This window comes from Ochotona curzoniae, unplaced genomic scaffold, assembly GCF_017591425.1.
Source record: "Ochotona curzoniae isolate NIBS_2020 unplaced genomic scaffold, NIBS_Ocur_1.0 scaffold_4506, whole genome shotgun sequence".
Classification (NCBI taxonomy): domain Eukaryota; kingdom Metazoa; phylum Chordata; class Mammalia; order Lagomorpha; family Ochotonidae; genus Ochotona; species Ochotona curzoniae.
In genome coordinates, this window is record NW_024467119.1 from 18,292,688 (window position 1) to 18,319,129 (window position 26,442).

Below are 26,442 nucleotides of genomic sequence, written 5' to 3' on the forward strand. Positions count from 1 at the left end.
TACTGCACCATCATTGTGGTTGCTCAATTTCTTTAGCAAGCAACATATGCAGAATTTGGCACTTAGCTAGCGAGTTGCTGGGTCTTGCAGCAAAGTGCAGAGATCTTAAGTTCCATGAATGACTGTCAGAATGTGCTCATCAGCCGACGTGTGACACATCTGCTGCCACTTTCTCTCTTAGAAACAAGACTGCAGCCACAAGGTGTGTCATGCAAGAGGCTGGGGCTTACTCAGGCAAGGTTTATATTGCCGATGAGTCACAGCCGAGATTTTAGCTCTGCAAGTTTATAAACCTACATTCAACAGCTCATCTCTGAGAGACCACGGCTGAGAAACACACTCTAGAGAGAGTGAATTACAACCCCAGATACCTGTTTGTTAACTGACATCCATTGCTTTGTCTGTCACTAGGATACTTTGCTGGCATCCTCGTAGAAAGAATCTTGGGAAATTGAACCAGTAATTTAAAAAATTTCTTAGAGAATTTATAAAGGAGATGGAAGTGAATATTATCTTGGGTTCCTTTTCTGTTGGTTTAAAGTCTTGGGACTTATTATTTCTTTACAAAATGTATCTGTCTTATGATTAGCATGTTCCACAAAAGTTCTTGTAAACATCAACCTAATATTACAAGGTGCATATTTCGGATTCCTTATTTTTATGCTTTATACTTTCTAATATAAAAGTCATTTTTAACTTATGTATTTTTAAAACTTTACTTTCTTGAGGCTAAAGCCTACATTTTACTAGACTCTGAATAGCAAAGTCATCAGTCTCATTAGAAACACATGTTAAGGAAAGTAATTCGGCTGGTGGCAGATCTCTCTTATTTCTAATGACTCCCAGTTATTTCCATTTCAAAAGATGACCTTTATCTGGCCTTCTCTCCCAAATCTGAGAACAAACATCACTGGAGATTTATAGCATTCCACATATTTACTGCCATAAGAGGTATTTGAAAGCTCACCAAATTATTACATTTCCACTTGGAAACTTGACAATGAGTACACATTGCCTCAGAGTTCAATTCTTAAAATAAGTTCCCATGGAAACCAAACTGAAAACAATTAGGAAGTGAGGAAAGCAAATCACTATCTATTTCTTGGTGGACAGTTCTCATTAAAAAATGGGAAGTATCACCACGCTGCTAAATTGTTGTGAAATACGTGAAATTTCTTTATACAAATAAATAAATAAAACTTCACAAAGTAGAAAAATACCATCCTGCCCAGGACTGTCTTATAGTAATTTATTTCAGTGGCTCTTAACTGCATAAAAATGAAGCAGCTGCTTAGGAAATCAGAAAATGATAGATTTGAACAGGTAAATGTCTAGAATGCAGAAATTTGGACTTAAAACCCTTGAAGACTCCTGCTCATATGAACTGTGCTAAGGGACTATTGGCTTAAAAGTTTAACATTATGCAATCTCTTTTCTTTTTTCTTTTACCTGGGAATAATTCATTCTCACTTTATTTTAAAAGAAATGAATTTTATTTTTCTCAGCTATATTTGACAGTAATAGTTTTGGAATTCTCATGTATCAATAGGCATATGTAGCATTTTATAGAAAACATAATATTTATAAGCTCATTCATTTTTCTAAGTATAATTTTGTTATGTTCTATGATTGGGTTTTGTAGGTATAGGGATTCCTTCTCCACGTCCCTCTCCTCTTCTCTATTCTGCGCCCACCACCATGGTTTCGCTCCATGTTATTGCAACAGTAAGTTCTTCAGCAACAGCCACAAGGCCAGCATTCTGCTATTTAAGAATATAATGGCATTACTGTCTTTCTTGATACTAATTCCTTTATTTTTAACACTAGGAAATTTTGGATCAGCTGTGTGTTCCCTTTAACGATCAGCCCCTCCTATAGATGACTGCTCTCTTTGAATGCATTTGTAACAAACAAAGAATGTTTGAAACACATGTATTTTAAGATGCGTGCTTCCTGTCCCATAAAAAAAGGTGATGCAGGTTACAGTGATGTGGTCCAAGTTCCAAATGCTGAGCAAATATGTAAGACAGAAAAAAAGAGAACCAAGTGTTGCTGAAGAAGAGGTAACCATTCCTCTTTGTTAGGGTCTCAGAAAATAAGTGTTGGTTCTAATTTTGAAATCACAGCTTTTTTTTTTTTCCCCCAGTGGAAGCCTCTGAGAACGTGGTACTTTATCACAGGAAATTAAAGTGAAAAGTTGAGCTGCGTGGTTTTTGTTTTCTCCTTAAGAATCACAATTACATTTTCTTGAATCAACAGGGAAGAAAGTTAGCTAGCACTTAAAAAGAAGGCATCTCCTTCATCAGGATTGGATTAGGCAGGCCAGGAGCAAACAATATCAAGTAGGCATCGATTAGGACAAGCAAAATAAACAGAGAGTATTGGAGGCACACTGTTAACAGGGATAAAGGGAGGATATCTGATAAGTGTAGAGATTGATTGTGTCAGTGGAAGCCTAAATATAAGCAGTAATTGTAGGTCAGAGGGCAACGAGTTTTCCAATTCAAAAACGGATTCTGTAGTTCCTACTAGAGTGGAAAGCACTGTAACAAAAGCTTAGCCAAGTGCAAATTTTGGTTTCCTGGTTGATTTCTCAGTTGGAAATTGGAGTAGGAACCCTTATCTGCAGAGAGCTGGTGCTCTTCAAAGGGTGGGCTTTAGAACCAGAATCAAGAGAACCGCACTTTCAGCTCTGAAGGAATGCAGTCCTGGTCATCTTATCACAGCGGGCTCGCACAGTGGGACTGGAACAGAGACTGGGCTGGACCTAGGCACACGCTGGTGATTAGCTTTCAGATTTTGGACTTGAAATGTCAGACTAGAGAGAGATTCAGACACACTCGTTTAATGTGCTTATACAGGGACGGGACTAGCATAGGGATTACAGGCCTTCTACGTGAGATGCTTGACGCCAGACAAGTGATTTGTGGAAGGCCAGATGCTGTTCCGCATTTTGGCATCTTTTGAAGTGATTCAGTTGGAGACTTTCTAAAGCTGAGGAAGGGCGAAACTCATTTGTCTCCACTTCTTTACTAATGATGAAATGTGCCTTTTCAGCGACTACTACATTTCTTTGATGAATTGGTGTTCTGATTTTCGGTTAGAACCCGTCAGAAAATATTTGGTTAAAGCTGTTTCTGTGAGACGTCATCATCTACGTGAATTGGGGATTGCATTCAATCACAGAGGAACAAAAGCAATGGAAGTTTTCTGTTCAGGCTCTTGTGTATTTTGCTGCTGTTGGGTTACCCCTTTTGACCAAATACATTTACAAGTCATTTACCCCTCATTTAACCACGTTTGCCAACCCAACCTGGCTTCTTTACACAGATGTTCCTTGATGCACCACAGGGTTCATGAAAGCTCAACTCACAATAGCAAAGATGTGACATCAACCCAAATGTCTGTCAGCTGATGACTGGATAAGGAAAACGTAGCACATTTACATGATAGAATACTGCTTAGCCATAACAAAGAGTGAAATACTAGCTTTTGCAACAAGGTAAATGCAGCAGTTGGCCAGTATGTATAGTGAAATTTCTCTGATTGTAGTATTTAACACATAGAATAGTAAAAAAATGGTCATATATATGAGTGTAATTGCATATTGTTTGTAGCCTTTGCCGATGTGGTTTTTCTACTTAGTGTCTGCAGTCTTCTTTATTTCCTGGGAGGCTAAGCTTTTGATTTAAAGTCAATTAAAAGTTATGTTATTGCAAAAATTACAAGTAAGCGAGGAGGAGAAAGGGTGGGAACAAGAAGGGAGGGAGGAATGGGGAATTTCATTATGTTCCGAAAACTGAGTACATGAAATACATAAAATTAGTTCCTTTTATATAAATAAATAAAATTAAAAGACAAGCCAAACCAACAAACAAAAGTCCAGCAGGGCACAGAGAGCTGGAGATAGAATTGCATAATTTTCAATCTCCCCCATTATTCTGTATCTCAGTTTCTTCCATGTGCTCAAATCCTCCAGGCCCTGTTGCAGGCAGAACTGTCAGGATTTTCAGTTACAGTCACTTCAAACTTTCCTGCATCCTTTCAACTGCCCTCCCTCTCAAGCTCCCTTCTTCTTTTTTAAAAAAGGTTTATTTGTTTATTTGAAAGGCAGAATTATGGAAGGAGAGGGACAAACAGAGAAAGAGAGAGATATCTTCCATCTGCTGGGGATCACTTCCTGAGTGACTACAACTGGAGTCAGGCCTATCCAAAGCCAGGAACTAGGAGCTCCAGCCAGGTCTCTCACATGGGTGGCAGGGGACAAGCACTTGGGCCATCTTCCACTAATCACCCAAGCAAATCACTAAGGCTCTGGATAGGAGATAGAACAACCTGGACTTGAACCAATGCCCACATGGGGTATTTGCAATGCAGGTGGCTGCTTTACCCACTATGCCACATCACCACTCATTCCCCCTTATTTCTTTTATGGGCTCTTTTGCTCAGCCTAGTAACCTAAGTGGTACAAGGACTGATTAGCAAGGAAAAACATAAAAGTTTAACTAAATTTATATATACATTGAAATCTTGGTAGGAAAGTAAAAAAAAAAAACCAAACAAAATAAATGAACAACAACAAAAGAAGGAAAGAAGAAAGGAAGAAAGAAAGAAAGAAAGAGAGAGAGAAAGAAAAGAAAGAGATGTGACCAAATCATGATACTTTGATGTTTTTTAGACAAAGAACCAAAACGTTGTGAAGGAATGACAGGACAAATGGGTCTCTGGACAGGGGTAATAAATCCTAGGAATGTCACTAAGATAGGTGGAAGTAAGCAGAAGGTCAGGGTTACCTCACAGAGCTTGTTTGTTTGGATTCATTGTGGCTCTGACTATTTCTGATAACCAAGGCTACATGAAGGTGAGTCCTTTGTGTTTTGCTGTGTGTAGCAAGAGAAGGCCCATGGTAATTCCACAGGTTGTTCTGACCTATTCTGAAGTTCTGGTTCCTCAAGGGATTTCCACGTGAAATAATCAGTTTCCAGTTCAGCATACTTCAAGATGCTAAAAGGCGGGTGGACAAAATGCTCTCCTCTCTCCTGAAGAGTGGCTCTGGCTCCACCATTGTATATCAAAATGAGGAGTGGAGCTTCCAGAGGCAGGGATGCAGGAGAATTTGCAGTTACACAGCTAGCCCCGCTCCTGACTCAGCCTTCTTTCCAAGCTGATCTTGGAGACATGATTTTCTTCTGTCCCAGTTTAAGACAGTGTCAGGTTGCATGGAAGCTCTGTGCTGCTTATATGGCGGGGTTGATGCCTCTATTTACAGAAAAGTTCAGGGACGTAGCTCAATTGTTGACAGAAGCAAGAAAGACTCACGCTCTGATAAATTCAGTCTTTACAATGAAGAGGTTTACTGAGGAAAGTCAGGCCAGATCCATTCCCAACATCTGTCAATTTCCATTTCATGGCCTATCTAAGCAGTTCAACTCTGTTAAGTAATAATTTAAACACTGCAAATGATCATGAACTGTTCCTTTTGTGACTTGTGTCTTTTTAAAGCGCTGGGTATCACCTTAGGAGAAAAAAGGATGAATTTGTAACCCACGCTCTTCACCCTGCATTTGCAGATGCGTTCCTATTGTTTTCATTAGGCAGTGAACTAGAACTAATTTTAGAAAGCACTGAATTCAAAATACTGCCTAAAATATACTGATTTTTTTCATTTCAGGGAATTGATTCTGCTGGCTAATAATCAGCCTAAAGCTAACTTTTCTGAAATTACCAAACTCACAATGGAGGTTGAAAATTTGCATGAAATCTGTTGTGCTGGAAATATAGTAGCATGTACACTTGGCAGGGTAAGACCCTCTCTGTTCTTAACAGTTACTTTGGCCATTAAAAAGTTCATAAAGATAACAAATGCTTGTAAAGATAACAGCGGCAAATAACGAGTTTGAAAAAGAAATGACTACTTACTTTATGTAATTAACAATGGTGTCCTCTTTTTCCAACTTAAAGGAATTCTTTTGCTCCTTTTCTCCTTCCCTCCATCCTCCTTTTTAATTTCACTCCATTTGTTTATTCTCCAAGCTTTTAGAGCTGATCTCAGAAGTCACTCCAAATTGGGACTACATTCCACTCATTTTTGAGCCTTGCACAAGTCCTAGAGCTGTGATCTGCACCATAAGGGCACATCAAGCTGGTGAGAAGGGAAAGCAATCAAGGATGAAGAAGCAGTTTCATGGGGTACAGGGTGGGGACAGCTTAGAGCTCATGGCCCTACCTCAAATGTGAATTGGTTAACATCCAGGGAGAGGGGAGAAAAGGTAATTATTAAAAAATTTCATAAGTTTCAGTGACTCACAAGTCATGTTGCTATTCATTATATGCCTTTGGAAATTGAATGATTTTCATTATGTTTGAATAAACAGAAACCAAGAAAACTGTAGCACAATTTCATGGAGAGCTTCATGACCCCTGACCCCAATCATCTTAGTTCCATTACACGACAGGTGAAAAGATGCAGGTCACAATAGCAATTAAGATAGAACATCATAGCTAGAATACTGATTGGGATCCCTAGAATGTTAAGTCCTCAAATCCCCCTTTGGCTGGGACTGAGTTGGGGGTCAGAACACAGCTTTTCCTTGCCAGGCATCACAGTTGTCCTGTGGCGGGGGGTCTGTGCCTCCTTCAGCTCTATCATCCTGGGCAGGTGGCAACTGGCACTTCCAATTCTATCCTGGAGACAGACACGTGAAAAATTGTCCTTGAATTGCTTAATTTTGCAGTAGACGATTCAACTGACATGGCAGGAATACTACCCTGCATCTTTGGAAGGAATGCTGGCTCCTGTAATCTTACTTGCTTTTTTTTTTTTTTGGGAATGATTTGAAATAACTTAAATAGTACTGAAACTGTGTGTGAAACTATGGACTTTTCCGTGAAACTGAACGTGGATTATTACATGAACTAATATAATAGCTTTCCCATTCTCTCTCTCTCTCTTTTGGCTATGGATCAATTTCAGCCTTTCCCCTGTGGATCCTCCCTGATCATAGATTCTGTACTTATCAGTTTAGCTACTTTCCCAGCTATATTTGTAAGTCTAAATCAGCATTCAGAGCTCCGTCATGGCCACTGCAGATGGCATGCTCAGAGTTGTGCAGCATCTGAGCTGCTGACTCTGAGCCAGCACGGCCAACATCTCCTGCTTCATCTCCTGTGTGGCAAAGATGTCTTCTATCCACTGTTTGCTTAGTGATGCTGCTTTGTTAGTGCTTTTCCTGTTTAAATGTCTGCAAAGTGTAGTGATGAAGCAACCTCTAGTGTCCCTATGCACAGGAAGGCTGCGAGGTGCCGTCAGAGAAAATATCTGGGTTAGACACACTTTACCCATGCACGAACTGCAGTGCTGTTGGCCAGGAGTTAGACGTTAATGAGACGTACCTAAAACAAAGTGTGTCTTGATGGACTGGTAAAATGTTGTGACCAAAGGCTTGTGAGGACTCTGTATTGCCCCGGAGGCAGTGATGGACTATTGACCAACGCTGTGTTGGATGCATCCTAAGTAATGAGGATTAACTATACTTATTTTTTAAAATCAGGTTTCATAGTCTCTGAATTGCTTTAAAAAAATCTACCCCATCGGCATGTTCACATTGGGAAGCATATAGTTCTTTATATATATTTTTTGATAATTAAAACATCAGCTATGTAATTATGCTTCCTTTCTCTCATGTATTTAATCAGCTCTGAAAAATGGTTATTTAAATTAATGATCTTCTTTAGTACAAAGTTCTTGTGTTTACTTGTTGTTTTTTTTTTAATTTCCCTTCTCAGTTTTATTAATTGCTTTTGTCTCAGTTAATTTGGTTGGCTACTATATTTATACTAATTTTTGGTAACTTTGTTGCCAGTAATTATCTCAATGAACTATCACTTCTTCTGTACAATATAATAAACTTTGAATATTAAGTATTGATTTTAATTCTTTTTTGAAAAAGAGTTATTTGTTCAAAAGTCATAGTTACAGGGAGAGAAAGATCTTCCAGCTGCTTGCTCCACTCCCCAGAGGGCTACACTAGCCAGGGCTTGCCCAGGCCGAAGCCAGGAGCCAAGCACGTCATCTGGGTTTCTCATACGGGTGGCAGGGTGCCACATACTTGGATTAACACACCAGCCCCAGAGGTTTAAAAGTGCCTTGTGTGTACAAAGCATGCATTCTAAACATCTCAATTAAAAATATTTTATTTATTACATTTTAAAAAACATTACATATTTTAAAAAGACTTATTTATTTTTATTGGAAAGGCAGATATACAGAGAGGGAGAAACAAAGATCTTCCAACTGCTGGTTCCCTTACCAAGTGGCCACAACGGCTGGAGCTGAGCTGATCTGAAAGCAGGAGTTAGGAGGAGCTTCTAGCAGGTCTCCCACTTGGGTGCAGGGTCACAAGGCTTTGGCTCATCTTTTTCTGCCTTCCCAGGCCACAAGGAAGGAGCTGGAAGGGAAGTGGAGCAGTCAGGACATGAACCAGCACCCAGGGGTGGGGTTTAACTAGTTGAACTATCATTCCAGACCCCAAAACATTGAAAATTTTGATTAACAAGTACTGTACATATTTATGGGGTACACTGTGAAACATTTATATACATATACATTGTGCACCTGTCAAATCAGGATAATTGACTTTTCCCTGTCATTCTTTTATTATTTTATCCTTAGAACACTCCTCTTCTACTTAAAAAAAAATATATATGTATAGGATGAGTTATTGTGAACTGTAATTACCCTCTTATGCTGGGTAATACTAGGTACAAGATTTCTTTCTTCTTTGGCTACTATTCCATTGTGTATATTTTCTACATTTTGTTTATTTATCTGATGATGGAGAGCATGGTTGATTCTGTATCTTGGCCAATATAAACACTGTTATAAATACGGTGGTTCAGTTATCTCTTTGATATACTAGCTTGTTTTCTTTTGAATGTATAGCCTGTAGCGAGATTTCTGAATCCTATGGCAGTTCTATTTCTAGTTTCTTAGGAAAGTTCCATTCTGTGTTCTCTAATGGCTATGCTAATTTACTTACCCATCAACACTGCATAGGAGCTTCTCTTTTTCTATATTCTCACAGTGTTGCTTTTTTCCTTTTTTGATGTTTTCTTTTTCAAAAGCACTTCTTTAAGCATTTTCCTTGTACCAGGCTCTGTTTTTCATTTTTTTATTAGTTCTTAATAAATATTAATTCATTTAATCCCCACAACTTTTCATCACTATTTTGTAGATTAGGAAATGAAGTTGCAAAGAGGCAAGGTAACTTGCCTAATGTCAGAGAGACATGAGATAGCAAACTCAAGATTAAAACACAGAATGTGACTTTAGAGTTTCAAATGTCTATCATTGCATTTATTTACTTTTCCCATGATCACTGCAAAAGTTCTTGTAGAAAATAAGATATGATGGAAAGTTTTCATTTTCTTGGAATGTGTATATAGTTTGTTTCATCGGCTTTATTTGTTTTTCTACTACCCTTTAAAAATTGGTATTTTGAAAACTTATTTACTTATTTGAAATGCAGTTACTAGAAGAAAGGAAGAGACAGACAGAGAGAGAGATCTTCCATCTCCTTGATTCAATCCTCAAATGACTGCAATGATTGGCAGTTGAGTCAGGATGAAGTCTAGAGTTAGGAGCTCCTCCCAGGTCTGCCTTGTGGGTAGTGGGGCCTTAAGCATCTGTGCCGTCTTCCACTGCTTCCCAGGGACATTGTCAGGGAGCTGGATCAGAAGTGGAGCAGTGAGGACTCAAGCTAGCGCTTATGTGAAATACCAGCTTAACCTGCTATGCAGCACCATTGCCCACTCCCTTTTCCTGCCCCTGCCCCATTGGTATTCTTGACCAATCTGTTGGAAACTTGCAGGCACTCTCAGACATGACTAATTAGTCATCAAGAATTTATGCCCTTTTCTCTTCCACAGTCCAGAAAAGTTGCTGTGCTGTGAACCACAATTCTTGCATGTCTCAAAATTAAGTAGGTCCACTAATTTAAGTTTTGATGTGAAGTGGCTTATTCCATTTCTACGTCTCAACCTTAAACATCTCCTGATTGTCTACAACAACCCCGAACTCTGGCTGGATTTTATTGCTGAAGACAATTTTGCAAGTTTACCAGTTGAAGGTGACAAATTGCCTGTCAGCTTGCCTCCTGCAATTACTGCCTTTTCCCCTCAGCAGGATTTTTCTCCAGAAAGAGAGAAATAAATTTGATTCCACTGGGTGACAGAGAGCGTGCTTGCTGCTTGACTAAAGAACCCCCTTTGCCTTAGCAGTGCCACACTGGCCCTCCCATGGAACTTCAGCCTCTCATTCTTGGATTAGACTTTCCTTCTGTTCTTTCAAAGCTCTTAGTGTACACTTCCAACTGCCTAGGGGACATCTCCATGTTGATGCCTCACTGATGCTCTAATCGAGATACTACACAGCATTTAACAGTGAACTCTGGCTTCCAATTGAGGCACCCTGCTCAAAACCATCCTTTTCACTGAACATCAGTTTCCATGGATTGTGCTGCAACCAACCTAGTCTCCGGTGCCATTCTGGATTACTCTCCTTACTCCCTTTGCCTTCAGCTTCCCTATTGCTCACTAATATTTTTTTCATTGTACGTTTCAGTAGTTCTTCCTTATCCAGTCACTGATTTGATTCAGATTGCATCATTTACCAACTGAAAGTTTTTGATAACTTCCAAATATGTTAATATTATTTCCCAAGTATACATATTGTCTCTTAGATTTTTTGTGAATAATTCTAGAATTCTAGAATGCTTTCACTCTTCCAAATTAACTTCTATGTGTCTTTCAAGGCTCAAGTCATCCAAAAATTCACTGTGATTTTCACTGATTTTACAATTGCTAATCCTCTCTTTTTTTTTAGCTCTTTTATATAATTTATAAATATTAATTTAATATTAATATTGCTGTTTCTCCTTATTATTTCTGGGGAGAGTGGAGAGATAAAGGGAGAAGCCATAGCCAGCCTCCCAGCCATCCCAGTACTCGAGAACGGGTAACAGCCTCCCAGTATCAGCCCAGATTCCTAATGTGGTGCACGCTCTGAGGCTTCTGCCAGGTGGATGTGACAGTTCTGAAACTCTGTCCACCTCGCCATTCTATTGATGAGGAATCCCTTCCATTGTCCATTGGCTGACACAGTCAGCCTTGGAGTCTCCATTTGAGCAAATATTTGCTGTCAGCGTTTGATTGGGGTAGTTGTCTATATGTTTTGTTCTCCATTGTTTGCTACAGTGCCAAATGTGTTCTACAGCCCCAAATGGGCTACGATATCCTCTCTGTGTACCATGGTCTGCCATTCAGCACTCCATCCTTTACACTGTGGAGGATAAATTTTCATAGGTAGGTCCATGGACCAAGGCCAGGCAACCCAGACCCCACCAAATTTCCCCATCTTTGGGACTCATGGACCCAACATCCATCTTGCAGGTAGGCCTTAGGACCTGGGCCATGTAACTCAGGTTATACCCCAGATTTCCCATTCCTGGGTCTCACAGACCCAGCCCCCACCTTGGAAGTGGGTTCAATTGACCCAGTTGATCCAGTTGACCCAGGCACTGCCAATCCCTCTGGCCCCATGACTCATGGATCTTGAACCCACTGTTCAGGCAGGCCCAAGAACCTGGGCCAGGTGACCTGAACTCCACTGGGTTGCCAACCCTGGGGCTGATGGATTCAGCACACATATTGGAGGCCGGCCCATGGTGACCTGGGGTTCATGGATCCAACACCCACCCCCAGATTGGCATGGTTCATCTCACTTTAGCATCCACCACTGGGTGCTTCAGCTTAGTTCAATCCAACCTGTCCCCAGTTCCGCTGGTTGGTGCTGAACCTAGCTTTGCCCAGTCAGCCCTCTGTCCTGGCTCCAGTGTGAATTGGCTGGTGTTGCAACCAAACTAGGTCCCTCCTGTACCTTGTTCTGGTCATCAGATCTGCCAGTGGATGTTGCTAACTAGCTTGGCCTGGTCTACCCCCTGACCTGATCCACATGTATGCCAGCAGGTACTATAGCCTGGCCTAGTTATGGCTGCTTGTTGCCTTAGTTCTTGCGCTCACCTGCAGGGATTGCATCTTGACAAAGGAGCTCCCCAAGCTCCTCTATCCAGTCTCCTCCCAGTGGCAGACCTTGGCCCAGGTTGGCTTTTCCACCTCTTTTCCTGGCAGGAACAGTGTCTATATCCAATTGGCCCATACTTTTTCTGGTTCTTTCTGTTGGCTGTTGCAGTCTAGCCACATCTGCTCCATGCCAAGACACAGTTCTTATGTGGTTCAGTGGGAGCCAAGACCTAGCCCAGCCTGTTCTACACTCACCCTGACTCTCATGAATACCAGTGGGTGCTAGAGTCCAACCCAGCCTGGTGTTCCTCAGACCCAGTTCACATTGATGCAGAGGGAGACTGCAGCCATGTCCAACCCAACCCAATGCCTCCATTTCAGCTCTTGTACTTACCAGGGGGAATTCCAACCCATCCAGGGCATCAACTTAACTCCCCAACCGGGCCTATTCCCAGCCACAGATCTTGGGCATGCCAACAGAGATTGCTGTTCCACATCAGTGAGCCCACATACTCCCCCATAGAATTTACCCCCAGGCCTGATTCACCTATGTGTTAGTTGGCTTCCTGGCCCAGCCTCACGGTACCCGTTCCCGGTTTTGATACTTGCTGGTGGGTTCCATGATCTAGCCCTTCGAGTACAGTGGGCTTGTACATGGAAGTTCCTCAGAAGTCATTCCTCACCTGGACATGAACTCTCAGGTTCTGCGTGCCACCACCTGTGCCATCCCCCAGACTCCCAGTAACCCCCCACCCCCAAGTCTCCAGAACACACCACTGGATGGTCCAAGGGCTTCACCTGGTACCAGTGGCATCTGGGCCACCCAGCTCACATTCCCCCTGCTGTAGCCATCCAGCCAGGGGAGCAAAAACTGTGAGCCTCCAGCCCAGACTTCCTTGAGATATGCCCATAGTGTGGCTGCGGTAGGTGGAACCAGAATCTTGAGACTGAAGCCCAGACCTGCTCAAGATCCATCCATAGCATGGCTGCTGTGCATGGGAAAAATTCCCAAGCCTTAAGGCTGGACCAGCTCAGGATCTGCCACCATATGGTGGCAGTGGACAGAGCTAAAATCTCAAGCCTCAAGTGCAACCTGGCTCGCGTTTCCTGGCTGCAGCCAAGCTGCTGGGGTAACAAAAATTGTGAGCATCTAGCCCAGACTCACTTGAGATCTGCATACCTAATCTCTCTTTCTTGCTAAGCATTTTACAACTTCTATTATAATGCATCCTACTGGTCCTTATTTAATGATCTGATCTGGTGGCTAGATTTTGAGTTCCTTAAATGTAGAGACTGCCTTACACACAGGCACCCAGGCATTACTAATTATTTATGCTTATAAATAGATATGCAAATGAAATAGTAATTATGGCAGTAAAAGTAAATAATTCCACTGTGGTGTGTTTCAGAGATAAAATGCCTCCTAAATGAGGATTCTAAAATAAGAACATTATAAAGGCAAAAAAATTGCATTTTATTGGACTGAATATGAAAACAATAATATGGTCTCTCTCTTCTTATATTCTTTCAAAGGTTTTAACAGACCTTGGTATATTTGAAAAAAAACAAGTACAAAAGTATTCTTATTATCCTAAATCACTAAAAATAACCTTTCTAGTTCTTCCCCTTTCCATAATAGAGCCATATACAATGACAAGTTTTTCTCTGGTTTTCTACTAATAACAACAAAATAGGAATGAATCATCAAAAATCACGGCTCCATTTCTTGTTTCACAGAGTCAGCTTATGAACTGTACATGCTTTAAACAGGCTGTGCCATCCAGTAAGGTCACTCAGTGCTGTGAACAGCCAGTGCTTGTTCCCAGGAAAAAGCATCATCATCTCAGAAAATGACGAGAAGCTTGACCTATTGCCCCTTCGCAGCAGATTCATGGAGGATCAATTTGTATTCAAGGAACTCACTGACAAGCAAGAGGGCTTTCTACCAGAGTAACAGCATTTTGTATAAAGTCTTAGAAAAGGGATGTTTTCATGACTCTTTGGAACAGGTTGTACACCTGAATAAAGATAGGTACCAGCCAATCAGGAGAACAAGTGGCTGGGTGGGAAGTGTGGCCAAAAAGAGAGGCACCGTGAGGCCTCACACTGGTAGTTGCTGTTCAGTGCCAGCATGTTGCCACAAGAGAATGCAGGCTTTCTAAATTCATCCATTTAAAGAGAATTAGAAAACTCTTAATTGTTAAATACTGACAGCTATTATAAGGGTTTTTAAACAATGCAATGATGTTCAAAATTTGTAAGCTTTGTCCTCAGGGGCTTAGTGATGAGTAAGAATTTGAGATTAGTACACCTGGTCAGTCCTTCTGATATGATTCATTTAATATCTGCCATTAAACCTATGGTGTGGCACTTAAAAACAAACAAGTTGGGGTATTAGCCATCTTTAGTGTGCCTTTAGAAGTGTATGAAAGTTTCTTAAATAGCCAATATGTAATAAGACAATAGAAAATAGTTAATATGACAAAACTGCATCAATTTAGAAATTGTTTTAGAGCAAAAGAAACAATATTTCTATGACTATTCTGATCAAATATCAACTTGTGCAAAAGTCATTTTAATTTCTAATTATCATACCACAATAATAATGCTATGTGATTGAAGTAATCCCAACAAAAGATGAACCTGAGTTTTCCTCCAAGTTCTTCATAGAATGTTTTGGTTACAGTCCTAAAATAACATGTGATATTGCCTCAACGGCTGGAGCTAAGATGATTCAAAACCAGGAACTTCATTTGAGTCTCCTATGGGTGTGGAGGGGCCCAAGGACTCGAGCTGTCTTCTGCTGCTTTCCCAGGGCACAAATAGGGAGTTGGATGGTTAGTGGAGTAGCTGGGACATGGACTGGCAACAATGTGGGCTGGCAGTGCTGTCAGGCATTAGCCTATTGAGTTACAACCCCATCCCTTTGACAAATTCTTAAAATTGTCTTGGCTGTTGAGAAGTCCCCAGGCACAGCTGTTCATGGGAAGCACAGATCAAGGAGTAGGCAGAACTGTGTTGCAGACACTGTTTTGTGGGGCATCCTCTGTGAATGTAGGCCAAGTCTCTTGGTGGCCCAGACTTTTGTGTTCCCAAGCCTGAATTGAAACAGAAGGACCAGACACCTATGGACCTGTGATTGATTTGAAAATATTCTGCAGTCTAAATTTTTCTTCCTTATAACTCAGAAGAGTTTATAGATTATGCATAGACTACTCACATTCAAAGGGTTCTTTGCAAGAGAAGGAAAGATGCGGATTTAATACCTAGACAAGACTCGTTTTGGAAAGAATATAATGCTTAGAAAATGAGCTCTTAAAGCTCTTTGGGAAAAATGTGTCTGTGCCCAAACATCTGAAATTACGGAAGCAGACTCAGTTGGAAACTACTGTCTAACCAGAATATTTCAAGTTTACCTCCTATGTGTCATTCACTAACTGCTGTGTGACTTTTGATGAATTATATAATTTTATTGATTTGTTTTCTTATCTCACAATGTAGGCAATAAAACTCTGTTAGCTTTTCAAAGTTTCTAAATGTCTTGAGGTTAAAAGTTGGTATTAAAAAAAATCCAAAATCGAAAAACAAAACCATAATTTTTACTCTTTATCTTCTAACATGTTTCAAATGATACAGGTTTCTTTATGAATATTCAAGAAGGCATCCTGAACTGGCAGTTCCAGTGATTATAAGAATCAATACAGTGTACAAAGGTTTATTGGGAAACTGCTATAGGTTAGGAAGTCCTATTGGAATTCTATAGCCATGAGATAAATTCCTTCCTTCCTTCCTTCCTTCCTTCCTTCCTTCCTTCCTCCCTCCTTCCCTCCCTCCCTCTTTCTTTCTTTCTTTCTTTCTTTCTTTCTTTCTTTCTTTCTTTCTTTCTTTCTTTCTTTCTTTCTTTCTTTCTTTCTTTCTCTTTTTCCTTATAATAAGTGATAACAAATATCAGAAAAGCACAGTTTGGTTAATGCCAACACACTTTTGTAAGATGATTATGCATGCTCTTGGTAATTTCAAGCAGCGGACAACAAATATAATTTTTATCTGAACCACAAGACACATCATACTCTGCAAGTCATTGTCTTTAGATTGCGATTCATGAAATCTCTGCAATCTGCTCTTTAACATGTACTGAGGTGCTTGTGTGGCATGTCCAATCTGCTAGTGTGTGGTAAGATCCACTTCACCAAGAACTTCTGCACACTACCCCTAGTCCCAGCCAGGCATGTTGCTCTTCACAGGCAGTGGCTCCTGTCGTGTATTTGCTGGGAGCTAGCTGATGGCCTAGCAAACCTCTGACCGGATGATCAGTTATCCATGGGCTGTCTTATCATGAGCTAGGGCAACTGATCAATGGCTTGCACATATTCATAGGGCTGGAGATGGAGTTGGAGAGCAGAGATTGAGGTAGAAATCATCTCTTTTCTTATATGGGCTCAGTAGGATCACGTAATATCCCAAGGAGAATAATAAACAAGGACAACTGAGTCTCCTTTGGTTGAGCAGATTCAGGCTGTTTAGAGTTTACAAAGCAGACCTATTTGATCCTCAAAATGGCCTACTAAGACCAATACTGCTTGTACTGTAAAGTATGTTTGTTAGGTCCGAGTGTTGGATAACAGAAGGCTCAAATGATTTGTCTATCACACAGGTGGCAAGGAAGGAGTTAAATGTAAAATGCAGGCTAAGCATTTGCAAATCTGATACAATTGTCGGAATAAATGGTACTAAGACTGATGAGCCAAGATGGTAGTCGGTGAGCCTATCAAAGTGTAAGCCTGCAACGTGACTAGTGCCTTCCTGTTGGAATCTTCTTTTTAATGTTTTTAATATTTACTTATTTTTTTTTATGGAAAGACAGAGTTATAAAGAGACACATACAGAGAGACCTCCCATTTGCCTGGTCACTCCCCAAATGGCTGCAATGCCCGGAGCTTAGCTGATCTGAAGTCAGGAAGCAGAAGACATGTGTGCAGGGGGAACAGGGACTTGCTTTCCAAGGTCATAGCAGCTGGGACACTAACCGGTGACTACATCAGAGGTCAGCACCGCAGGGGGAGGCTCAGCCCATTCTGCCGTGACATCAGCTCCTAGAATCTTGTTTTCAAGGCCCAAGAACTCTGAATTTTCCTTCAGCTTAGAAATTTCCATTTGATTCACTTCAGTGTGTCTTTGTGGAGGTACTTTACTGTGCTTATGGCTGATTTATTAAGCCCATGACTTAGGAATCTGTATTAATATTTCTGCACTTACATCTCATACATGTTCTGTTTCTATAAAAAGTATGTATCATCAAAATAACCCGAGGCAGGCGAGAGTCCAGCAATGAAGATTTTAGGTCATAGTCCCGTGTCCTGTATCAGAATGCTTGGTTTAATATCTGGCTGTGGCTGCTGGTCACAGCCTCTTGCTGTGAAGACACAGGAAAGCAGGGGTCATGGTTCAAGTAACGGTTTTTTGTCACTCACGTAGAAAACCCTGCCTGGGTCGCCAGCTCCAGCCTCAGCCTGAGTCAGTTCTGGCCACTGGCAGAAGGAGCGAGAACCTATGGATAGAAGATGTTTCTATCTATGGCTACTTTTACTCTTTGTCTTTGCTTCTAAAATTAGAAAACAATATGCTAAGAAAACCCCAATACACATACATACTCACCACACTTCTATGTACAAACTGTATCTACAGTCCTCTTTCTGGTTAGAAAAAACATGTCTTGCCTTCTGATTATAAAACATGTCATTTAAGCCCACAAATAAATTTACAATACAGAAAGTATAGTATAAATATTAAAAAATTTTTAAAAATTCTATTTTTGGTGATTTTTACATAGATCATTTGGGTATGAAGGATTAAGAGCTGGAGGAAAGTAGGTGAGACCTTTCTTTCCATGTTCTCTTTTTTCCTTCCTGTATCTGGGGGATGAAAAAAGATAAGAGGTGAAGCCACACCCAGCATCCCAAACATCTCAGAGCCTCCGATGTGGGGGCATGCTCTGTGGGTCCTGTTCAAGAGGTTTTGATAGTTCAGTAGTTCTGAATTGCTGTTGATCCCCCCCACTCCAATCACGATGAAATCTCTCCAGAATCCACTGGCTGACATAGTCTAGCTTAGAATCTCTGTTGCCCAGATATTCATTACCAAATCTTGGCTGGGGTAGTTGATCAATTTGTTCTGTCCTCTGTCCTCTGTTGTGGTACCAGGTGTCCTCTGCAGACTCCAATGTACTGCCATATCCTCCATCTGTACCTGGATAAGCTGTCCACTGCTCTGTCTAAGGCACTGAGGGGGTCCAGCTCTGATATTTGCGCTCCATGGTCAGACCGTGGAACCTGCAATTTCCTCCATGGTTAGAGTTCTGAGTCCAGCAATTCAGTTGGGGGGAATCCCCAAAGAACCTTCATCTGAAGTAATTCCAGGCGAGATTCCTGTATGTACTTGCCAATACAGGATCTGGTACTGTTCATTGCCCATATCAACTTATGCACATGCTGGTGGTTGCAATTGTGGGTCAGTTGTTTCTAGCCATGTCTTTTACACAAACCAAGGGATGTTGCAGTCCAGCTTAATCCTGCCCATCACACAAACCAGTGAGAATTTCAGCCTCGCCAGAGTGACCTGCAATAACCTCCACCAGACCCAACCCTGCCCTGGTTTCCAGTGCTTGCCAGTATGTACAGCAGACTGGTCCAGTCTGTGCCACATCCCATTCAGCTTTCATACATGTCAAAGGGCATTGAAACCTAGTTCATCCCAACCAGCTCCACTACCCAGCCCATACATGTGCCGGTGGTTGCCACTCCGTCTAGCCATGCCTGTCTAAGTCCTGGTTCTCATGCTCTCCAGTGGGAGTGGCAATCAAAGAGGGAGGTACCCACTGTTTCCCTACTGGGCCCACTCCAGCTCCCGGATCTTGCACTCTCCAGGTGATTCTGCTGTTTAGCTTGACAGAATTTGCCTCCCATGTCGGCATCTGCTAGCTGATGCTGTGGCAAAGACCAACCCACCCATATCTACTCTGACTGATGTTTGCACCAGTAGGAACAGTCTGCCCAGCCTGGCTTTCCCCTGATCCAGCTCATATGAGGCCAACAGGTATTGTAGCTCTGCCCAGCCTAGTCTGCCCCCATCCCAGCTCTCACACTCACCAGTGGGAGTGTTGGTCCAGCAGAGGGCCGCCCTCTCGACATTGCAGCCTGTCTACAGGATTTGCCCTCTCCAACCTCATCCCCGGGGTCTCACGTGTGCTGTTTGGGTGCTGTGATCCAGTCTGGCATGGCCCACCTCATGTTGGCATTTTCTAGTGGATGCTGTAACCTTGTCCGCCCCTGCCCACCCCAGTTCCAGCTCAGTGGGACTCTCAAATTGTGTACTTCCTGATGCAGGGTTTTTGAGCCTGGTAGGTTACAGCCTAGCCCAGCTTAGGCAGCCCCCAATCCAGGCTTTAACAAGGACTGGCTGGTATTGCAGTGTGACCCGGCATGGCCCACGCCCCATTCTAATTCTTGTATCTGCCAGCAGGTGACATGAATTGACCCATCCTGGTTTGCCCCAGACCTGTGCCAAATGTATACCGGCGGGTACCATTACCTGGCCTGGTCTGGGCTGCTCCCTATCATGGTTCTTGCACTCACCTGCAGGGACTGTGTCCTGACAGAGGAGTTCCCCAAGCTTTTCTATCAGAATCTCTCCATACCAGTGGGTCCATGGGCCAGCTCTACTTAGTGCATTTCCTGTCCTGGAAGAAACAGGACTTCCTGACTGGCTTTTGCCCCATTCTGGTTCTTACTGTTGGGTCTCATAGCCCAGCCAAGCCTGGTCCACACCTAGACACAGCTCACACATGGCTCAGTAGGGACAGAGACCTAGCCTAGCCTGCCCTACACCCACCGTGGTTCTCATGGGCACCAATGGGTTCTGGAGTCTAGCCCACTCTGGTGCACCCCAGATTCACTCTATGCTTGTGTTGAGGGACACTGCAACCGTGTCTAGAGCAGGTAGCAGGTCCCACTCTGGCCCTCGTTCTCACAAGAGGGAATTTCAACCCTGCCAGGGTATCCCCTTAGTTCCTCAACCAGGCTTAATCCCAGCCACAGATCTTATGCATGCCAGTGGTTCCTCATATGCCATATACTCCCATGGTGGTCCTCTCTACCCCAATCCCCTTGCTCTTTTCTCTGTTCAGTCCCCAATCCTTGTGCCCAGGAGTACATGGGTTTTCCATTCCAGATTTCAGAAACCCAGCTTGTGCGCTGATCTGAAGCTCTTCCCATGCACCAGAGTCGCAAGCTCCTGGAATATGTGCTGACCTAGTGCCTTACCCTTCATATACTCAAGATCCAGGTCCATTGAAGTTCTCCAGGTCTGGTACACCAGCAACCCAGGGCAGTGTGCTGACCTGGGGCTCTCCCCTCACTTCCTCTCGCCCAGGACCAAGCACTGGGGAAATCCCTATGTTCACTCTACCTGCCTAGACATGAGCTCCCAGATCCCCACATGCCCACTGGTGCTATTCCCTTAGCCTTCCCACACCTCAAGCCTGCATTCACAGGCCCCCATGAACTCCCTGCAGCACCCTCTTGCCGGCACATCGCTGGGGTGGGAGTGGTGGCAGTTTGCCACCCTGTGGTTGGTTGGTCTGGCGTAAATCTTAATGTTCCACTTCTCCTTCACCAAATACATGGCTAATTGTGTTTTAGCAAAATGTGATTTTCAAAGCTATTCAAAATATAAACTCCAGATTTAGGGAAACAGTTATGTTAAGCTATTACAGAAAATGGTTGGTTTTGCAGTCTTAATTCAAAACATACCGGTGCAACCACAGGTAAACACTGATTATTGTTTTGTTTCACTTTGTTTTTACTTTCAAAAGGAAATATTTCGAAGAGTGGTGTGTGAAAGCCATTACTGTGTTAAAGATCACTGTGATTTACGTAAGAAATTAGGAGAGAGCAGCTTCCATGACAGGTATGCTTGTGAAATGTTGTTGCAAGTTGCAGCTGTGAGCTTTCTTTCAATCTGATGCTGGAAGCCACCATATGATTATATAATCTATCTTAAAACTCAATGATCAAGAGAGCGAGTCTGTCCAGAAATCACCCAGCTCTCTTTGTCTTGATATGAGAAATGTATGTACAACCTTGGGTGTCTCGACACTGTTTTTGAAGCCAGCTCCCCAGGTGCCAGGCAGTGATCCAGTCCAAGGATATTAGTCCCTGTCTGAGGGCAGTGTCCTGTTGCACTCTCATGGGGGTCTCTCTGTCACATAAGCAGGTAGAGCTTGGGACCATGTGGATTTGGAGGCAAGCCTGCTACAGAGATCTAATCCAGGATCTTTTTTTGTCACTATCATGTCAGGTCTATCTAGCAAATTGAGCATTTTCACCACAAGTGTAGAGATAAGTGGACACCTTAGTAATTTGTCAGAGGGGACCCTCCTTAGGTGTACAGTCTAGAAAATGCCACTATATTTCAAAGATTAAGATGTTCAAAAGCAAGCTGCATTTTTAGTAATCTCTAAGATCTCACTGTAACAGCCTATTTAGCAGTGGCATATGAAGGAAAACATATCATTTTGATAATGTTCCATAACACCGAGTTTCAATTAAAAACCCGAAATAATAGATTCTGAAAAGGTATTATTGCTTACTTAGAGAGACTTGATGATTTATTACTTTTATGTTGAATTCCATTGTGAGGTACTAGAATAAGGATTAAAACCTGTGGTTCTCAAAATTGATATTGTATCACATTTCCTGGAAGACTAACTCAAACACATACTCCCACCCCAAAGTTTCTGATTCTGTAACTCTGAGGTAAGGCCCAATAATTTGCATTTCTTCTATTCTTCTTTTATTAGAAGAATAGTTATAGAGACATAGAGAAAGAGAGTATGAGACAGAGAAAGATACTCTATCCACTGGTTCACTCCCAAAAAGACTTGCCACAGCTGGGGCGATCCAAAGCCTGAGGCCAGGAACTTCTTGGTCTCCCACATGAGTGTGGGGGCCTCTTCTGCTGCTTTTCCAGGAGTATTAACAGGGAGCTGAATTGGAATTGGAGTAAATGGATCTCAAATGGTGCCCAAATGAGATGCCAGCATTGCAGACAGTAACTTTACATCATGCCACAGCCCAAGAATTTGCCTAACAACTTCCCTGAAATGCTAAATCTGATGGGCCAGGGATTATATTTTGAAAACCATTTGATTAAGTTGCCTGTTTTCCTTGCATGCTGTAGAATTTAAACTCTTCAGGGCTGGTGCTATGGCACAGTGGATTAACCTGTTGCCTGCCATGCTGGCAACCTATATGGATGCTGGTTCAAGACCTGGCTACTCCACTTCCAATTCAGCTCTCTTATGATGCACCTGGAAAAGAACTGGAAGATGGCCCAAGTGCTCCCATGTGGAAACCCAGGAAGAAGCTCTTGGTTCCTGGCTTTGGCAGGGCCAGTCTTGGCTGTTTTGACTATTTGGGGAGCGAACCTATAGATGGAAAATTTCTTTCAGTATCTTTGCCTTTCAAATAATTTTTTTTCTGTTTGTTTTTAAGAAACTGAAACTCTTTCCCCAACTCTTTTTCTATTATCAGTGCAGTGCTTGATTTGAATTTTTTCTGTCTTCAACCTTCGGCTCTTCAGCTTCTTTCCCTGTAGGGCCTCTATGTCTTTGGTTTTCCATCATCTCCCTGAGTTCAGGCCAGCTCTGTCTTACCTGGATTGCTGGGACAGCCTTATGATAGTTCTCTCCCTCACGGTGCTTTTTACCTACCTCTAATCCATTCTGTGTGAAGTAGCCTTCGTTATCTGCTGAACAATGAAAATCTGATTTTGTTACAAGACTCTCTCTCTGTCAAGTCCATTCACTGACCTTCCAAATTACCCTTCTCTACCTTCACTCCTCTTCATGTGGTTCATTTGAAGTCATGATGGGATCTCAGCTCACGTGTGACATCCTCCGTGACACCTGCTTGAATGTCCTGGGAGGGGATTCAGTGCAACCTTGTGCACTGCTGGGGAAATACCATTAACAATAAAATCTCCTAATCCAGAAAACCTCTCCAACAAAGATAATAGAGAAATAAACTAGTTGGCTCTTTTTACTTGAATGATCATTAAGCCACACTGTGATATACAACATAGACCATCCAACACAGACTGCAGACAGAAAAGTTCAGTTCTTATACAACCCAGGAAATACAATCCATTCCATCTGTGTTTTCAATGTAAACAAAAGTGGTACCCAATGAGAGGACTTGACAGTAGCTCTGGCACATCACATTCACATTGGGATCATCATTTGCATTAGCTAAATGGCCTTTTTTGGGAACAGGATAACTTCTTATATCTTCATGGCAGGAGGTAGCTTTGCAGCATGGGACAAGGACCCCACTAAAATCAGGCTCCTGTTCACCACAGAAACTAAGAGAGTGCAATCTCATTTGTTCGCACGCTAAAAAGATGGCTTCTCGGTCCTCAGGGGATACATTTCCGGGTCACAAAGCTGACAAAAGATATATGTAATTTCCAAAAAACATATACACTTTAGAGAGAGGAGAAACTGCTTAAAATTTAAAATTTTCTAAAGAAAATACACTGAGGGTTGTCCTTATACCTAAAAGGAAGAGTTAAGCCATGTATTTTTATTTTTCATTTACTTTTAACTCACTTTGAACTCTTCTCCACACATCCCAAATCACAGGCAATGTCAGGTATTGCAAACCAACCAACAAAGAAAGAAGCCAAATCAAAACAAAAGACCCTGTCGAGTTCACTTTCGGGTGAGTAGTCATTCTCTGTAGTAAGAGTTATTGACCTTTTTAAGCTCATAATCCATTATACGATGAAAGCCATGCACCTGTCTGCTCAAAAGGTGATTCTGCAACCAGACGCTGCCCACTGAATGATGAGCAACAGTTTGGCTGCATGCGTTTGAGCCCTGGTTTGTCTTCTCTTAAAAGTTCTACTTTCTCCTGGTGCGGTGGCCTAGTGGCTAAAGTCCTTGCCTTGCACATGCCAGGATCCCATGTGGGTGCCAGTTCTAATCCTGTCAGCCCCGCTTCTCATCCAGCTCCCTGATTGTGGAAAGCAGTGGAGATGGCCCAAAGCTCTGGGACCCTGCACCCATCTGGGAGACTCAGAAGAGGCTTCAGGTTCCTGGCTTCGGATCAGCTTAGCTCTGGCTGCTGCAGCCACTTGGGGAGTGAATCATTGCATGGAAGATCTTCCTCTTTGTCTCTCCTTCTCTTTGCATATGTGCCTTTCCAATAAAAATAAAATAAATCTTAAAAAAAAGTTGTATTTTCTAACCCCAGCAATCAAACTCAGTTCTGTGGACATATCTAGGATTTGTCAATTGAGCCTGATACTTGCGTCCTCAGGAGAAATGCTCTCTTGTCAGCTCATACCGAATGCCTTTGATGAGCAGGTGGTATGGTTTTGTCTGCAAACACTGGTGGTGTTAGCTTCACAAGGTCATTTTCTGGATCACATCCCAGGGTCTATTTAGATTTTAAAGTCAGCAAAAGTGATTTTGTCAGCAACTCCAAAGGTAATGTTGATTTTTGACGAACTTTTTCTAATCAAGCTCGCATACGTTAAATTCACAGATCTGTTCCTTCACAGTAAGCCATGTCTTTCCAATGGGAAGAAGAGTTGGGTATAATAATTAAGGCTACTGTATTTTTTCAAGAATCAAAATACTTGGGAGACTGAATTAGGATATGGATACAAGTGCAGATGGAATCAAAGGACAAGTGGGATTGGTCTTGAGGTCTTGGCTTTTTCAATTTATATTGACATCATTTAAAGAACAAATGATTTTTTTCCCTCATCATGAAGAATAACACTCCAGGGGCCAGGGTGCTCGAGTGTTTGAGACCACTCCCTAGGTTTCAGTCCTTCAGCATCCGTTTGATGCTACAGTGTTTTTATTTTATGAAGTTTGCTCAGCTCTGTAGATCATATTTAAGACCTGAATAACCTACATGTTCATTCTTTTGATGAACTAAAACTGCTTGAGTCACTACTTAAATTTTATTATTTAATTTTTAATTTAATTATTGAACTATTTAAAATGATTAATTTTTAAATTTAATTATTAAATTTTATTATTTAATTTTGCTTTCTTTTTACTGTTTTTTGTTACCGAGTCATGTCTTTTTGGGAACATTATTTTGGTTAAATTTGCATATCTTTAAATGTTTCTTTTTGGGTAATCCTTTTAATTACTTCTAAAATCAATGATTACATGTTGTTACTTACTGACTTCAGTGACTTCATTCTCACATAAATAAGTGGAAGGGAATTTGGGTTGTCGTAACTGGGGCACACCAGCAGATAACATTGGGATAAATATTAGAGTCTTTGACATTAAACTGTGAGTAAAGTAAGATGACATTTTAAAATTTGAATGGAAGAGTTATAGAGAGAGTGGGAGAACCTGAGAAGGAGAGACATATTCCATCTTCTGGCTCAGTCCCCAAATAGCTGCACTGACTGGAGTTGGGCCAGGCTCTCACATGAGTGAAGGGACCTAAGCACTTAGGCTGCCTCCCACTGACTTCTCAGGCACAATAACAGAAAGCAGGTTCAGAAGTAGAGCAGCTGGGTGCCAAACCGCCTCCAGCATCACAGAGGATTAAGTTTTAAGCTATATTATTAGTTCCATGGTGACAGTTTTTAAAGGAGAATGAAGATGAAGGAGGTAATTGAAACAGGAGTTAAAGATTGCCTCCATTATTAACTTTTTAATTAATTCCATAAATATTTAGAGAGTACCTATTATGCTCCTGGTTCTGTGATTGTTAATAGTTGTGTAGCTGTAAAAAAACAGAAACAAAATTGGACTTTAGCTTTTAAAGAATGCCAATCATCATAGTTTTACATCTAAGTCGATCTAGCAGTCTTGCTGATTTGAGGGTTTAGTTTGGTGGAGCATGGGAAATTCCTGCCTTAGGTTCACACTGGTCTATGAACTGGACTGCACAGGAACCTAATGAGGAAGACCAAGTGAAGTCAACCTCAAGATGACAGGACAAAGCAGGATGAGGCTGGGGACCAGACTGCCCCTGCCAGTGTTGTGTTTCCCTAACAGTAAAACTCAGGTGGAATCAAAAGGAACATGAGAATAATTATATAAGATTATTTTATTTGAAAACAATGAAATATCCTGATCCGCATGGCTGTTATTGCTGTGGGTGACGTGAGGCTGAATCCATCAAGGCTGGAATGGGTCACTGTTGTGATCACTCATAGGACTTCAGGAAGCTGTGCTTTGATGATCTGCAAGTTGATAGAATGTATCTGGCTCAAACTTTATTTTGTGACCAAGTCATTGAATGCTCGGGAGGAGGACATCCAAATTGA

General features: G+C 41.8%; 1 pseudogene; it reads left to right on the top strand.

Annotated features, from left to right (window-relative positions):
- LOC121147306 lies at positions 1 to 26,442 on the top strand (annotated as a pseudogene).